The 18,049-nt window shown below is 40.0% G+C and overlaps 1 protein-coding gene across 5 annotated transcripts in view; it reads right to left on the reverse strand.

The window, feature by feature from the left end:
- ripor3 (RIPOR family member 3) overlaps window positions 1-18,049 on the reverse strand; it is a 146,361-nt gene that overhangs the window by 108,097 nt on the left and 20,215 nt on the right. The gene's annotated exons all lie outside the window — the stretch shown is intronic.

An 18,049-nucleotide genomic window follows, 5' to 3' on the forward strand; every position in this document is an offset into this window, starting at 1 on the left:
AGCATGAAAAGGACCCATTTATTCCAACTCTTTGTTTTTTATATGGCTGCCAGTTTTTCAACTATGCTAACACACTTCGTCCAATACCTGGGACTTACTTTTTGCATATTCATCTTGTGGCATTGTGTCAAATAGCATTTGGGAAATAAATACACCATATTTGCAGGTTCCCCTTTATCAACTCTCCCTGTTACATCCTCAAATAATTTGAGTACATTTTGTCAAACATAATTTGACTTTCATAAAATCATGTTGATTAGATTTGATCATATTCTGTTTTTGTAGATGATTAGTTATTTCATTTTTGATTAAAGACTATACCATCTTGCCAACAATAGATGTTAAACAACTGGTCCCTATCTACCTGCCATCTGTCTTTCTTCCTTTTTTGAACAAGTGAATCACACGGCCTATTTTCCAATCTTCTGGTACACTCCTAGAATTTAGTGAATTATGCAAATTTCCAACTTGTGGGTCCATTACTTCTGCAGCCCATCCCATTAGTACTCCTAGGTGCAGTAAATAAGACCTAGCGATTTGTCCAACTTTAAACCTTGAGCTTCTCTTATACTTTGTTCCCTACGATTGGGATTTTTACATGTTCCTCCCTGTTATTTGTTATCTTGGAGATAGTTGCCGTATGCTACATTGTGAAAATTAAATCTAAAAAATTGATTTAACATATCTGCCACTTGTTTGTCTCCTGCTATTAATTTATCAGCCTTAGAGATCTACCTTAGCTACTTTCTTTCTATTTACATATCCATAGAAACTCTTTCTATTTGTTATGATGTTGTTTTGTTTTGATATTACACACAAGTTTCCTCCCTTCCTATGAAAACATCCTTCCTGATCAGCTGAAAATCACATTTACAGGCATGGTCAAATTAACAGCAGGCTTCTAATTTGGATAAGGCAGCTTGCTTGTCAGCGATCGATCCAGGCCCTTGCTTTTTAAGTCACACTTTCTATATTCAACGTTAAGGTAATGTAAGGGAAGAATAGTACAGAAACTGCAAAGAAATTGAATAGCCATATGGTTTGGAAGTTTGAAGTTTATCCCTTCTTATGACCTACATGGATGTTAGTTAAAAACACCACAACGGATTGCATGTAACATATGAATTTATGTTCAAGTTTTGTTTGTTTTTTGTTTAAAAAAAAAGATAATTATGATGCACCCAGAATATTTCTCCAGATCTAATTAACAGAGAAAGCCAAAAAATATATAAAAATTAAGCCACGTGCAAGAAAACAATTTGTTAAAAATCACTATTATGTTATTAAATTTACTCACTTTATTCAGTAATTGAGATCATATTGTTGTTGGTTTTGTGATTTAAACTAGTTGTGAGAGGTTGGGATAACCATGGGTCATTAGCTGACTCTTCACAAGAAGACAGAATTCTCTGAGAACCTGACCTCAGTGGTCCTTTTGGCACATGCAGTCAGATTTATGAAAATATAACCCACAGTGGAATTCCGAAATTTCCTGCTTGGTAACCTTACCCTTCCTTCCTTATCTCACAATCATCCTTTTTATTTCTAAGTATTACATCCAAGACATATAATTTAGTCTCAGAGGAAAAGCATTCCATTTATTTCTTTGAATGAAATTGCTCAATTTGCATTGAGGAAAGCATAATGCAAATTTATTTTGCTCAATAAAAAAGGAAAATATCTAAAATATATCACCAGTGCACAAAATATGTAACAAATATCCTGAATAAAGTTACATTTATTGGGAGCTGCATTTAATTGATGTGCTGCTACATGATGGAAATTAGTTGAATTTTGCATGCAGAATAATAAATAAGAACTCTCGTTAAGTTCTCATTACAAATAACAAATGGGCTGATTACATTGTGTACAAATTGAAGAAAGGCAGAAATATTCACTGAACAGTTAATCAATTTAGCATATTGGTTCATATCAGACACCACAATATGAAATCAATTCATTGATTCACTGCATTAAGCAGCACAAAAACAGGTCATTTGGCCAAACTCATCCATTGAGAAGTCGATCTAAACTAATTTAATTTGCCTGTGTTTGGGCATTAACCTATAACACTTTCCTATCCATGTACCTGTCCAGATATTTTTGAAACATTATCATTGTATCCCCTCTGCTACCTCCTCTGGCAGTTTGTTCCATATACCGTGAAAAACTTGACTCTCAGATCCCTTTAAATCTTTCCCCTTTCATCTTAAACCTATATTCTTTAGTTTTAGAATCCCCTACTCTGGGGGGGGGGGGGGGGGGGATGTAGCTATCTACCCTATCTGTGCCCTCATAATTTTATAAATCTCCATAAGGTCAACCCTCAGACTCCTTCATCTCAGTGTAAACAATCCCAACCTATCCAATCTCTCCTTATAAATTAAGCCCTCCAGTCCTCGCAATATCCTCGTGAATATTTTCTGTCCCCTCTCTAATTTAATCATCCTAACCCTTCCTGTAGTGTGGGACCATAACCACAAACCAGAACACAATGTAGGGAAGTTTTTCCAGTTTTGCAAACTCTCTCAAAATTTCAAAAGAAAATGCGCGTTTTTAACATCAATTTCTTCAATGTCAGTTGTATGATAACAAAGCAATTTTGTAAATATTCTGCATCTCTTAGGTGAAAGTTAATATTGTTGCAGACCTAGATATATATCTTCATTCCTAGAATAATTGGGTTGATTAAATGGATCAGGAATTATACAGCCAACTCCAAACCAAAGACAGACTGTTGAGAAAACGTCTACCTCATAGCTTTTAAGGGTCATGGGTACAATGAGTGGTTATAATGTAGATCTATTGTCCTTTGACAGCAGCTCACTGTGTCTATACTCTCCTAGGAAATCACTTGCCCTGGTTGCATATCTTGGCTTTCTTAAAGAAGGAAAGCATATTGAGCTGCACCAAAGGGAGAACAGAGATGGGAAAAGTAAGTGGTGCATGTAAATCTTAAGACACTTGTGGCAATGTCAGAAAAATAACTAAACATGAGGACAGAGACACAAGAGATTATAAATCGTGACCAAAAGAGGAACTACTAGAGGAACTCAGTGGTGCAGGCAGCATTTGTAGAGGGAAATGGACACATGGCATTTGGGTTGAGAGTCTTCTTCATCGGGAGGAGAGTCCAAACCTGAAACATTGTCAGGGTATGAGGATATCGTGATTTCTAGAAGGATTCTAGTGTTTCTGGTTTGTCATTGGCCACAAACTCCAACTATGGTGAATGCTAATTCTTTCCAGCTATTTTCAGGCAACAGAACCCTCCTATCACCATCTAGAGAGTGGTCCTGACCTACAACCTACCTCATTGGAGACCCTTGGACTATCTTTAATCGGTCTTTACTGGACTTTATCTTGCACTAGACATCATTATCTTTATCCTGTATCCGTACACGTTGGACTGCTTGATTGTAACAATGTATTGTCTTTTTGCTGACTGGATAGCACACAACAAAAAAGCTTGGCACGTGCACCTCGGTACACATGACAATAATAAACTAAACTATCTAAGTGAGAGGGTGCTGTCATAACGGATGATGACAATATTGCAGACCTGTAGGTAGGTCAGAAAAAAATCTAAAAGGAACCCACAGAATATGACTTTGGAGCATTGTATTGAAGGAAAGCACGGCTACTGGAGATTGCATAATGCAACATAGATTTGATTTAACTTATACTAACCACATAGAACTGGGTCTATTGCTGAACTAAATAGCAATGTTAGAACTGAACACGTTCTTAATTCCTTTTAATAAACATGTAGCATCAAGATATATAGTATCTATAGCTTGTCTAATGAATGCTTATTAATTGTGCATCATAAAATGTGTGCCCTTTAACGAGGGGCTATCCAATTCAGCCACTCTTGTTTTTTGAACAAGCATTGATTTCAATTTGAAAGCTACTCATTATTCCAAAATAAACCTGCTAGTGGTGTATAATTATGAATTTTGATTGACAGTATTTTGTGACAATATCCAACTTCAAGGATAACTTAAATCTTGAGTTAATGACTAGCAAGAAATATATGACTTCTGATTTGCATTAGGTATCAGATTTCAATTTTGACAACAATAGGGTGGTATTAAGTACAGAACAAAGCAGGCATTGGTTCGTGGTAATCTAGGGATGAATTAACCACCGGAAATACATTTTATTAGTTTCAGTTGAATAAAAATTGACTTCTGCAAGGTTATCTGTCAGTTACCAAACATAATTGGAATAATTAATGATGTCAGTGCCACCAATAACATCACAAGTAACTTAATATAATCAAAGTAAATTATTTTGAGAGATTTGGACCAATGACAAAACTGATGTACGCATCCACATTATTGTATATCTTCAGAGATACTTTTGCAAAAAATGTCACCACAGAAATATTTGGCACAACAAAGAATATCTACAAGTACTGATTATGAAAAAGTTATTTTATAACAAGGAGAATGTTTTTGCCTCAATGTAGCATTCAGATTATGTAACAAACTCCAACTCTGCTTATATTGTTACTATTGCAATGTGCATTCCAAACTAATAGGATATAATGCAACTCTTTCCATCTTGTATTCACAGGAAGTGAGTCAATAGCGAGTTAAGACTGCATCTGAAAGATAAATGATATACAACAATCTGTGGCACAGATGAATGGTCCAAGATTTGGTGGCTCGGCTTACAGATATTGGCTAAGGGATTATTAGCCTATAATAAACAAGCAATCGTAGTGCTGCATAGTGCATCCTAGATAGTTTGTTCCATTGCCATCAATGTTTGATTTTACTTCGGAGTCACGTGAGTGACTACGTGAAGAACCCGCTCAGTGCGCAGGCGCGGCATTACGCCAGCAGTGCAACAGATCAACTACGTGGCAAAGTAATTGGGATATAGCAGCATTACCAGCTACTGAACTTTGTACCTTTCCTATGAGCTGAGATACTAGTGTTCAAAACTATCTCCATACCTGTAATATGGGGGCAAAAGGATTAATCTGTAGTGTTATCATGGAATTTATCGGCAGGAAGGATTATGGTTGTACACTTCCACCTGTTTTGAGTAACATCTTATGTGTCCTGATGTGTTACTGAGCTTGTAATACTTAATGCCAATATGAATTGACGTAAACATGTTATATATTAACTTACTTAATTCTAGTGAAGCATTTGCTCAGTAATCCACCAAATTTGCATGTTCGTTCATAAGATAACAACATCAGTGGTGGCATATACCAAACCACTTGGGCGGAGAACATCGATATTAGGGGACAATTTATTAACAATTGGAAACCGTATGTCGTCAAACATGTTTGACCATCAGTAACTCACCTATCAGGTGAGCTAAATACTGTAAACATACATTTAAACCAAAAATATTTGCTGAAATCACTAAGCAATATGCACACCAGATATCGATTCCTTATATCCAATTAAATCACCACGTACTAACTTACGTCACATGAAACCAATCTCAAGGCAGCGGCAATGGAGACATTCCCGCGTATTGAGGGGTGGGGGGAACCTAATCTCTATGTTTTCCTTTCCTTCTACCTCTTCAATAGGTACTACGGCTTCATCAGTCGGGTACTACGCAAATTACAGTGGACCAAGTCCACAAGCATGGTTCCCAGTGATCCTCGACATGGTCATTAAAAGAATTGCAGAATTGGGAAGACCATTGCTGTGCTTGGATCAGGAGCACTATCAACCTGATGACAGCATTCCGTCGCATATCCTAGGGAACATACCTGAGGAGCATCAAGAAATGGTACACTGTTTCCAAAACAGGAATTACACATTCAACTATAACAAAAAAAAAAAAAAAACTGTACTGGAGCTCCTGGCAGGTCTTCACCACAATGAAGGACATGTTCTGTTAGCCTACTCAACTTGGGTACCGCTCACTGGTGATCAGATACAGGAGAGGTATATCAATCCATTCCCCAGAAATAGGTACACCCAAATTGGGATGTCAGTGAAATCCTGACATACCTTAGGGGATGATCACCAGCCAGGTCACTCACCCTGGAACAGCCTACCCTGAAGATGGACATGCTGGTGGCCTTACATCAACACAAAGAGCCAGCTCTCCCATCTACTGCGATGGGACAACATGGTTATAACACCAGATAGTGTCACATGCCCATTCAAGGGTTGGCCAAACAGAACAGACCAGGAACATCAGGTCCAGTCATGAAATTCCGGGCATACCCACCTGAACCACGTTTTATGTGTCATGACCCACTTAGAGATCGACACAATAAGGAATACCGAGGGAGAGGAAAAAGCCTTATGGGTCAGCCACAGGAAACCTCATGGTCGGGTGACGAGCTAAACTATCTCTAGTGGCTCAAGCAGGTACTGGGAGTTGCTGGAGTAAATACTAACGTGTATAAAATCTTATTCCACCAGAACAGCTTCCACGTCAGTAACTAAGAGGATGGACGAGCCTATGGACCACATCCTGGCTACTGCAGGGTGGTCTAGGGAGTATACGTTCCAAACTTTTATAACAAACCACTGACAGAACCTGTATCGTTTGCAGAAAAAGAATCTGCAAAAAATATATAATTTAAGCCCGGGGGAGCAATTGGTCTTGTTGTTGTTAATAACACCATTATTGTTTTTACAAACAGATTCATGGTTGATTACGATAACATACTTCCTCCCTCGAATGACTTCGGCAGCGAGTGAAGTATGAACTGTTACACGGTTTGAAATCACAGAGCTTTGAAGTCTTCACGTAGTCACTCACGTGACTCCGAAGTAAAATAGTAAGATTAAACGAGAACTTACCAGTTTGAAGTTTGATCTGTATTTTATGAGGAGTTACGATGAGGGATTACGTGCCCTCCGCTCCCACCCTCATTATATGGATCAAACTAATAAATTGATGTCTCCTTATCTTTACTATGTTTACTTCAAATAACTGTGTCTATCTGTGATTCCACACCGCTGCTTGGAAGTATGCCGCGCCTGCGCACTGAGCGGGTTCTTCACGTAATCCCTCATCGTAACTCCTCATAAAATACAGATCAAACTTCAAACTGGTAAGTTCTCGTTTAATCTTACTATTTTTGTGCGTCCATCTCATGCAACATTGTGCATTTTGGAGGAGAACAATTATAACCTTTTTCCCAGTAATTCGTATTAAAGGCATGTAATTTCAGGAATCCTGTACATCTGCTACCTAGATCTAACTACAAGTGTAATCATGCCATTAAAGTGGAGGTAACCACATAATCCAACTCACACAGTCGGGGTGAGCAGAGATTTGGGAGCAGGCAACCCCCTTTTCACTTACACATACTGTGTAAATCTTTGTGACATACACTATGTGGACATCTATAGAGAGAGTGCACGATAAAGAGCACAGAAAGCCATCAAAGACTAAGGTGAAAAATCGGTGGATAGAGGAGATCCTACAGATAGTATAATGACCTCACACTTATTATCAATGTTATTGAAAACAGTACCAAAGCCTAGCTGTCAATGTGTCATTTCTTCTTTTTGTGTATGCCTGGAACAACATTTATGACCTGAGTTTGAAGTTTGTAAGCCCTATTCCGTTGGACAGGACTTATTACAAAAATACACATAAACCTTTTTGCTTTGAGGGCAGAGTGTGATATATTCTCTATTGTTTGAGCCAGGTACCTACATTCATTGACAAAGGAACAATTTAATCCAATGTACACAAAATTGCTGGGGAAACTCAGCGGGTGCAGCAGCATCTATGGAGCAAAGGAAATAGGCGACGTTTCGGGCCGAAACCCTTCTTCAGACTGATCGGGGGTGGGGGGGGGGAGAAGGAAGGAAAAGGGGAGGAGGAGGAGCCCGAGGGCGGGCAGATGGGAGGGTGGGAGGAGACAGCTAGAGGGTTAAGGAAGGGGAGGAGACAGCAAGGGCTAGCAAAATTGGGAGAATTCAATGTTAATGCCATCCGGATGCAAGGTCCCCAGACGGAATATGAGGTGCTGTTCCTCCAATTTCCGCTGTTGCTCACTCTGGCAATGGAGGAGACCCAGGACAGAGAGGTCGGATATTCCGTCTGGGGACCTTTCGTCCGGATGGCATTAACATTGAATTCTCCCAATTTTGCTAGCCCTTGCTGTCTCCTCCCCTTCCTTAACCCTCTAGCTGTCTCCTCCCACCCTCCCATCCGTCCGCCCGCCCTCGGGCTCCTCCTCCTCCTCCTCCCCTTTTCCTTCCTTCTCCCCCCCCCACCCCCCATCAGTCTGAAGAAGGGTTTTGGCCCGAAACGTCGCCTATTTCCTTCGCTCCATAGATGCTGCTGCACCCGCTGAGTTTCCCCAGCAATTTTGTGTACCTTCGATCTTCCAGCAACTGCAGTTCCTTTTTGAACAATTTAATCCAATGAGTTGGTCGCATCATCCGCATTCCACCTAGATCTTGCACAGAAACATCAATGCTCTTTGAAGGAGGTAAAATTCAGAAAGTCAAGCTTCTTGCTTCTGATGCTGTTTGCAGATTAATATTTATGCCACACATTTCACTACCAAAATGAACAAGCTGAGGGCATTGGGGGATGAAACATACACCCTTTCTACAGCCTACAATATTACCTGTAAATCTGTACGTTTTGGGAGCGTGGGAGGTAACCAAAGCACCTGGTGAAAACCCATGCAGTCACAGGGAGAACATATAAACTGCATATAGACAACACCCATAGTCAGGATCGAGCCTGGATCTCAGGTGCTACCACCGCACCACTGTAAACCATATTAAATCATTATCCTGAACTAATTTGTGCCTCCTTCTCACGCTATATTTTCCATTCATCCCACAGTTCCCTCTGCCTTGAAGAGTTCAAATGTGCTCATCTTATAAGCCTCCTCCTCTCACACGACCAAACACTGTGCCTTTTACAGTAAAGATACACTAAACATTTCACCTGGCCAACATTGGCAATGAGGTCACAACACTCAGGGGAGAAAGAAACTGTGCCATTCTATCATATTCTCATCTGACAGTTAAATTATTAGTAACTTTGATGTAAAAGTAGGGGTAGAATCTACTCTTTTCTAAATATTCACCATGTGCAGTCTACAGCCAGACCAAGGAAGAAAAATACAACTGGTGCGATTTTCCAGGGTGCTAAGTAAATGCCCGTTTCACCTTGAATGACTCAAGGCAAGGATTAGGAATGAGTAGACTATATATAGACTATATATAAAGACAAATAATGACAGAATTAAGATGTCTGCGGAGGCAAAGATAGTTTGCAAAAAAAAAAATGCCTGTGTGGCATTAGGATGGGTCTGTGTGGCATTAGGATTGTTAACACCACTTATATTAGCAACATCCTATCGGAGTCTTCACTGATCAAAAATAATACTTGGCCAGCCCCATAAAAACTTCAGATACAAGAGCAGATCAGTGCTTAAGTTTTTTTCCCCTTAAGTGGCTCATCTGACTTCTTAATACCTTGCCAGCAAAAAATAGGTACATCAGGAATGTCATGGAAATCTCTCTGCCTATTTTGGTTAAATGCTCAAACGACACTCACTGTTGTAGAGGAAGCTGCTGCTCAATTGACCCCCAATCCTCCAACTAAACATTCAGTCCTTTCATCACCAATGGACAATGGCTTTAAGACTCATTCAAAAGCACTTCTGAAGTGGAAGCACTACCATTTGTAAATTATCTTCCATGTTACCAACCATTGTGATTCAGTGAGATACAGCCATTTTTTTCATTATTGCTAGGTCAAAATCCTAGAATGTTTCACCTAACAGCTCAATGGGTTCACCATCTCAATAAGTGTAACAGTCAAGAATCTGGCCAACTAGGATGGATGGTGACATAATACAGTTAACTGGACAGATGCTGGGTCTCTTTTTCATGACTGCAGAGGGCAAAGGCTCTGTTGCCTACTTGGTGCCATCATGAGGGACATCTTCTCCTGACTGGAGAGGAATTGGAGTAGGAGGGAGCAGGATTCAGTTATCTGTATCCATATGGATAACAATGACAGGGGCAGAACCAAGAAAGAGAGTTTGAAGCAGAACCACAAGAACAATTATTTTTTGAATTATTACCCCATTAATGAGAAAATTGGTAGAGGGTCAATACAAAGAGGCAGATGAGTGATAAGCTCAAAGACTGTGCAATAGAACTGAGTTACAAAGTGTGGGGTGCAGGCATTAATACTGGAGAAGAGAACTGATCTGCTGGAATAGACTTCACTTGAAATAAGTTGGGATCAGACTGCTACTGAATTAAATAACTATCAAGATAAATAGGGCTTTTAAACTATAAAATCTGTTGGTGAGTCCCGGTACATTCTACCTAATTCCACATGCCCCAACCTTGTGAGCCAAACTCCTGAATGGGACTTTCCCAAAACACTCAGCCACTGGTATCTCCTCATCTATTCTACTAATCACATCCCAAATGAGCTACAATGATTAGTTAAATCTGATTTTCCTTTCATTAATCGATGTTGACTGTTCAATCCTACTAGGTTTCCAAAGCGTTCTTTTATTGCATCCTTCATCACAGATTTTCTACAACTGGTGTTAGGCTAAAGAATTGGTAATTTCACATTTCTTTAAATGTATCTCTAAATATATCACTTCTGTACCATTATATGATAATTTCTTTAATTTTAAACTATTTTAAGCAATATTCATGTTATCGAGACTAATTTGCGATACCAAATATTTGCAGTTGTGAAGGAAGTGAAATTCAAAAACATATTTCAAATGACAACATTTAAAAGACATTTGGATAGGTACTGGGATAGGAGAGGTTTCGAGGGATATGAACCAAATGCGGGCAGGTGAGACTAGTGTAGATGGGGCAACTTGGTCAGCATGGGCAAGCTGGACCGAAGGGCCTATTTCTATGCTGTTTGACTCTACAACATAATAATTCTCTGAGAAGCACTGGTGAGTGTGTTTTCGTTTGGTTTCTATTAAACCTATGATATGTGTTACTTGTGTGAAATTATTAAGTATGGCAACATTTACCCTGGATTTTCAGAAGCTGGAATAAAACTTTGCATGTGGTCAAACAATCTGTCCAACTCTGGAACTGCCAGGTTATGCCAATCAATCAATCATAATGAGCTCCCAGGCAGAGTTCAGGAATTTAGTTCTCCTTTGACCGTTACACAATAGGCTTCACAAATTTGACATAACATTTAAACACAAAAGGCTGCATGTTGCAGAAAGTAATTACAAAAACATCCTAAAGAATAAGTTAACAGTCATTTGGGAATCAATCCTTTCTAATGTTAAGTACTCCCCTGTACCGTGCCTAACAATGATTGATGCTCAGGCAAATAGATATTCCTCATGGCAAATTATGAGACAAATGTGGAAAATATATCTGATGATGTGTTTCATTTAGTAGGTACCAACATGGTTTATCAAGAATTTACAACTGCAATCATGCTGGGAAACCAGGAGGAAAAGCAAGATTGTTTTAAAATACATTTTAAATTATAGGTTCTGAACACTGATTGTACAAGGAGCTAACCTGAACCAGGCTAGCCATCATGCAGGAACACCAAGTCCTTTCACTTAAATGAAGGGGAATAGTTCCAGGAGGAAACAGAACTTGTGAGTTGCCACAATGAAAGGTTGGTGAAGTCAGCACTGTTGTATTTGGAACAGAAAAAGTTAAAAGGTGGTCTGAAAAGAGGATGTTTTCAAATGACCAATGACTTTGCAAGAAAATAGAAAAGGAAAACTATTTTCTGCCAAGTGGGTCATTGATCAGAAGCCATAATTCCATAATTGCCTTTTGGAACTATTCCTCTTCATCGAAGTGAGAAGACTTGCTGTTCCTGCATGATGTCTAGCCTGGTTCAGGTTCAGCAGGCACTTTTCCCAGCATTAAGTATTGGGAAATTGTAGCAAGATCGTGCTCTTTTGCTGTCACCGCAGGGCCTCCAAAGTTGGAGTGCAGTTGAGGAATTGCTAGCAAAGAGCAGCCTGCAAGTTTCGAACTTCTGCATTCACTCAGGACTTCTGGATCTATTGCACACATGTGAAAAAAAACCCGCATTTTGACATGGAACGAGCAGCATTTACTTGAAGTTATGCCATTATTATTCCTTTTCTCTCCATTCGTTCAAAATAGAAAAATATTACAGCTTAATAGATGAAGAAGGGAAATAATGAATTTGCAAAGGAATATTGTCTCTTATCTCGATGATAAACATAAAAATCTGGAGTAACTCAGCGGGTCAGACAGCATCTCTGGAGAAAACGAATAGGTGACGTTTCAGGTCGAGACCCTTCTTCAGACTCAGAGTCTGGGGAAAGTGAAATGAGAGATATAGACGGTGATGTAAAGAGATGTAGAACAAATTAATGAAAAATATGCAAAAAAGTAACAATGATAAAGGAAACTGTTGGTAGCTGTTTGTTAGGTGAGAATGAGTACAGACAATGAGATTCAACAAGACGACTTTGAAGCTGGTACGACTTGGGTGGGGGAGGGATGGAGAGGGAATGGAGGGGTTACTTGAAGTTAGAGAAATCAATATTCATATCACTGGGTTGTAAGCTGCCCAAGCGAAATATGAGATGCTGTTCCTCCAATTTGCATTTGGCCTCACTCTGACAATGGACGAGGCCAAGAAACAGAGAGGTCAGTTTGTGAATGGGAAGGGGAATTAAAGTGTTTGGCAACTGGGAGATCAGGTAGATCCAGGCGTTCAGCGAAACGATCACCCAGTCTATGTTTGGTCTCGCCGATGTATAAGAGTCCACATCTTGAACAACGGACACAGTAGATGAGGTTGGTGGAGGTGCAAGTGAACCTTTGTCTAACCTGAAAGGACTATCGGAGTTCCTGGACAGGGTCGAGGGAGGAGGTATAGGGATTGGTGTTGCATCTCCTGCGGTTTCAGGGGAAAGTACTTGGGGAGGGGTTGGGTTTGGGTAGGCAGGGATGAGTTAAGCAGGGAGTTTCAAGGGAAAAGATCCCTGCGGAAGGTGGAAAGGGGTGGAGATTGGAATATGTGACTGGTGGTGGGATCCCGTTGGAGGTGGCAAAAATGTCAGAGGATTATGTGTTGTTTGCAATGGCTGATTGGGTAAAAGGTAAGGATTAGAGGGACGCTGTCCCTATTGCGACGAGGGGGAGGGGGAGCAAGGGCGGAGTTTCCTACAAAAGCCTGCTCGCCAACCTTTTCTCTGACACCTCAACAACTCCATTGGTACAGAAATCAAATAGAAAATATTGCCAATTTCCATTCTGCTTTTGTCTTCACCTGATCCATCAAATTCTTCCCTTCCCTTTCTGCATTTCTCCATTTCCATCTTAAGGGGTAGGATAGCAACCAATAGCCACTGCATTTCCATAGACTCCCACAGCTATCTTGAATATACTTCGTCCCGTCCTCTTGTGGGAATGACAATTCCTCAATTTTTTAAGTCCCTTCGTCTCCATTGCATTTGTCTTCCATCACCAGGTATATATATATACACCCCTCATCTCCCACTGCAGCATTTTAAAGGGCATCACTCCCTTCACAACTTGATGGTCTACTTTTCAGTCCTGGCCTACCATGCCCCATCTTATGGAACTTCCAATGCAAGCCTTATATGTGCAACACCTATCCTTCCAACTTTTTTCTTCCCACCAGCCAGAAACCCAAACAATAATTAGAGGTGAAACTATTATGCACTTGGCCTTCTTTCAGTCTAATGCACTGCATTTACTGTTTGCAATGAGGCCTTAACTGCATTAGTGAAACCAATTACAACATTGGTGATCACTTTGATGAACGCCTGTCTGGAGTGATCCTGAGTTTCTAGTCGCCTGCCATAGGAATTCACTTTCCCCCTCTCACCTTTCTGTCTGACGTCCTCCACTGATACAAGGAGTAACTTGCAAATGGGAAATAAAACATAATGAAACACGCAAGTGTCGGACTACAGGAATAAGGCAGAGGAATGGACAAATTTGTTCACTCTTTCAGTCCCACCATTGACACAGTGGGTATATTGGCCTCTTTCTGTGCTGCACAATTCTGTCATTCTAAGATGATTTTTTAATTTGTTTTTGCAAAACATTGGCGATATTCCCAACATGGATGTGAATTTTAATTGTGGTGCTAAATTGCATTACTCCAAGCTGGACACTGGGATGTTCCCAGAATGGTTTCCTATTTTGCACTCTGGGGAAGCTTACAATCTTAATAAAGCCTTGTGGTCTTTTGTGCTGCTCTCAGGTATGAAATGTTGCTAGTTCACCGTCTGGCATCTTAGATCGCATGAGATGATAGCAAAACATTCACCCTTCTAACAAATTTAAGAAAATGTCTTCCTTTGCCTTCAGAAGGGATTTTTTAACTAATAACATTAATTTGCCTCAATGATAACATTGTCTCGCTGCGCTAAATTGAGTGCAACAGCGCTAAATCAAAATTGCCTGGTGATTGACATCACTGTGCACAGCATATTTCCTGCAGAAGTTCGTTACACACTTGCTAATATTCTCAAGAGTGGGTACGTGCCTTTGACAGCATTTGGGAAAAACTAAAAGCCCTCATGGGCCTCCAAAAATGCTGCTAATCCAAATTTGTTACTGACGAGGACCTCTGATAAGAATAATCTTAGCACAAATTTAAACGAGATAATCTTATAGTTACAGCTAATAGTTTTTTTGTCAAAATAATTACTTGAAAGGTAAAGGGAGAAAATTGTTTCTTGTTTTGTTTTATCATGGGATTCTTGATAATACAATAATACAAACTGTTAAAGGTAGCAATTTATTTAAAATTGATGGTGGAGAGTGGTTTATGTTTTACTATCAACCCATGTGACATTTTATGCCTAGCACAGTAGAGAGAAATTGATAGTTGGGAGCATGGTAAATTGTGTTAAGAATGAAGTTCTGGTATTACTCTCCTGCTATCTCAGAAGGGTTATCAACAACCTGAATATAAACAACACACGTTTTGTTTACTGGTATACTGCAGTATAAACTGTAGTGCAATGTGTTTATAATTACTAGAGCCAGGATGTTTAGGCGCTAAAAAACTGCGAAATAGGCAGACAAAAAGGCATAATAACATTACGAAAGAAGGTATTTATTGACACAAAAAAAGGCATAAAAAGGCATGTATTTCCACCACCAAAATATGGTTAAAAATGATAATATAAAGGTTTACTACATTAAATGACCAAAGTTGTCTGGTTGCACATAATTACTAGCATTTTTTCAAATGATCTGGTGTTACACTATGCTGTCTGTCAGACAGAATATGCTTCAGTTGTGAAAATCTTCTTTCTACCTCATCTGAGGTCACTGGTACATACACAAAACAAGCTACCAACTCTTTATTTATGTCGATATCTTGTGCATAACAACTACCTTTGAGCTAATGTTTTGTATTTCTTCAAGATCTTTGTTAGCTAAAATCACTCTCACATTTTCCTTGTATATCTTTACCTACATCGCCAGAAATTTTACGTATATTGTCAGTTACTTTGTTGAAAACCTGCAAGTTATTCACTAATGTTTCGCTACGTTTCTCAAGGGAAGTGATAGCTTGTGGGAAGTTTGCAAAATTGGAAGCAATAAACACAAGATCGTGGTGGAGGGAGCTTTTCTGCATGATTTCACTGACATCCTGACTGCAGCAGATTCTTCTTCTTCACATTCTTGCCATAGAGGGAGTACAGAGAAGGTTCACCAGACTGATTCCTGGGATGGCAGGACTTTCATATATGAAGAAAGACTGGATAGACTCGGCTTGTACTCGCTAGAATTAAGAAGATTGAGGGGGGATCTTATAGAAACGTACAAAATTCTTAAGGGGTTGGACAGGCTAGATGCAGGAAGATTGTCCCCGATGTTGGGGAAGTCCAGAACAAGGGGTCACAGTTTAAGGATAAGGGGGAAGTCTTTTAGGATCGAGATGAGAAAAATAAATTTCACACAGAGAGTGGTGAACCTGTGGAATTCTCTGCTACAGAAGGTAGTTGAGGCCAGTTCATTGGCTATATTTAAGAGGGAGTTAGATGTGGCCCTTGTGGCTAAAGGGATCAGGGGGTATGGAGAGAAGGCAGGTACAGGATACTGAGTTGGATGATCAGCCATGATCATATTGAATGGCGGTGTAGGCTCGAAGGGCCGAATGGCCTACTCCTGCACCTATTTTCTATGTTTCTATAGAAAAATATAAAATTATAAAATGACTGGACAAGCTAGATGCAGGAAAAATGTTCCCAATGTTGGGCAAGTCCAGAACCAGGGGCCACAGTCTTAGAATAAAGGGGAGGTCATTTAAGACTGAGGTGAAAAAAAAGTTTTCATCCAGATAGTTGTGAACTTATGGAATTCCCTGCCACAGAGGGCAGTGGAGGCCAAGTCACTGGATGGATTTAAGAGAGAGTTAGTTAGAGCTCTAGGGGCTAGTGGAGTCAAGGGATATGGGGAGAAGGCAGGCACGGGTTATTGATAGGGGACAATCAGCCATGATCACAATGAATGGCGGTGCTGGCCCGAAGGTGCCGAATGGCCTCCTACTGCATCTATTTTCTATGTTTCTAAAACAGTTGACGATTTATTTTATCTTTTCAAAATTTGCAGCATAGTAGAGTACAGCAGAGAGCCATGTACCCCACCTAGTCAAAACGGGCTGAGGAGATAGCGGAATCTCGGGTGCCATTTCCTTGAACAACTGCACACGTGACGGTGCTTTGAGGAAGATTTTCTTGACATTAGAAAATGTCTTTGCGCTAAGCATGTCAAATGCAACATTTTGGGGAATAAAACTTTAAGAGCACGAGCAGATTTTTTCATGTACGGAGTGTATCAGTCACAAACAGAAGTACATTCTCGTGTTTTATACCATCTGGCCAAAGTACAGCAAGTGAAGATGTAAACAACTGAGCAATAGTTGAGCTGTTCGACTTCTCCAATACTTCCGATGTCAACAAATACTCCTTTGATGGTTGACCTGCCTCCAGTGTACGGATTACCACATTGGCAACATATCTCCCACAGCATCGGTTGTCTCGTCTATCGAGATCCATATTTTGTTGCATGCAATTTCATCTCTAATTTTCTGCACAACAATGTTGAAGTTGCTGTCAACATCATTTTTCTGTAATGATGACTCGCTCGGTATATGTTCCTCTGTTTATTTCTCTAAAAAACCTCTGAGAGGTTCTCTAAAAAACCACATCAGTCTGAAGAAGGATTTCGGCCCGAAACGTTGCCTATTTCCTTCGCTCCATAGATGCTGCCTCACCCGCTGAGTTTCTCCAGCACTTTTGTCTACCTCTGAGAGATTTGTTTTCCAATTTCCACAGTGGAATTCCAGCATCAATGAATGCCTTGCACAGATCACTCGAAAACTCAGATTTGCAACTAGAGCCAGCAGTGAATGTAGTGAAGAGACAAGCTTGGGTATTTTGTTTGGGTAGTCTACACCCCAGCAGTATTAACATTGACCTCTAATTTTAGATAGCCCTTGTCTTCTCCCTCCTCCCCCTCCCCCTCACCCTTCCCAGCTCTCCTTCTAGTCCTACTGTCTCCACCTCTTCCTTTCTTTTTCCTGCCCCCCCCCCCCACATCAGTCTGAAGAATGGTTTCGACCCGAAACGTCGCCTATTCCTTCTTTTCATAGATGCTGCCTCACCCGCTGAGTTTCTCCAGCATTTTTTGTCTACCTTCGATTTTTCCAGCATCTGCAGTTCTTTCTTAAATAGATCTTGGAGAAGGCTGAACCAGCGGGCAGCGGCACAAACGAATGAACGACCTACGGTGGCAACCCCGGTTTTGCCCCGGTGGTGGAATTTTTTTTGTAAGTAATACTATGTTAACATGTTAATAATAAGATTAATATTAATGTGTTAACATAGAAAACCTCATTGCAATCACGGTACAATTAGAGAAAATAGCACGACCTTTTACAAAATAGCAAAAAAAGGCTGATTTAGACAGTCAATCGTGAAAAAGGCATTATCCTGGTGAAATCGTCAAAAAAGGCATGAAAAGGCACATGGCATTTATGGCAAAATCCTGGCAATAATAATTACATACATTATCAGTAATTT

The sequence above is a fragment of the Amblyraja radiata genome, chromosome 23 (genome assembly GCF_010909765.2).
Source record: "Amblyraja radiata isolate CabotCenter1 chromosome 23, sAmbRad1.1.pri, whole genome shotgun sequence".
NCBI lineage: Eukaryota > Metazoa > Chordata > Chondrichthyes > Rajiformes > Rajidae > Amblyraja > Amblyraja radiata.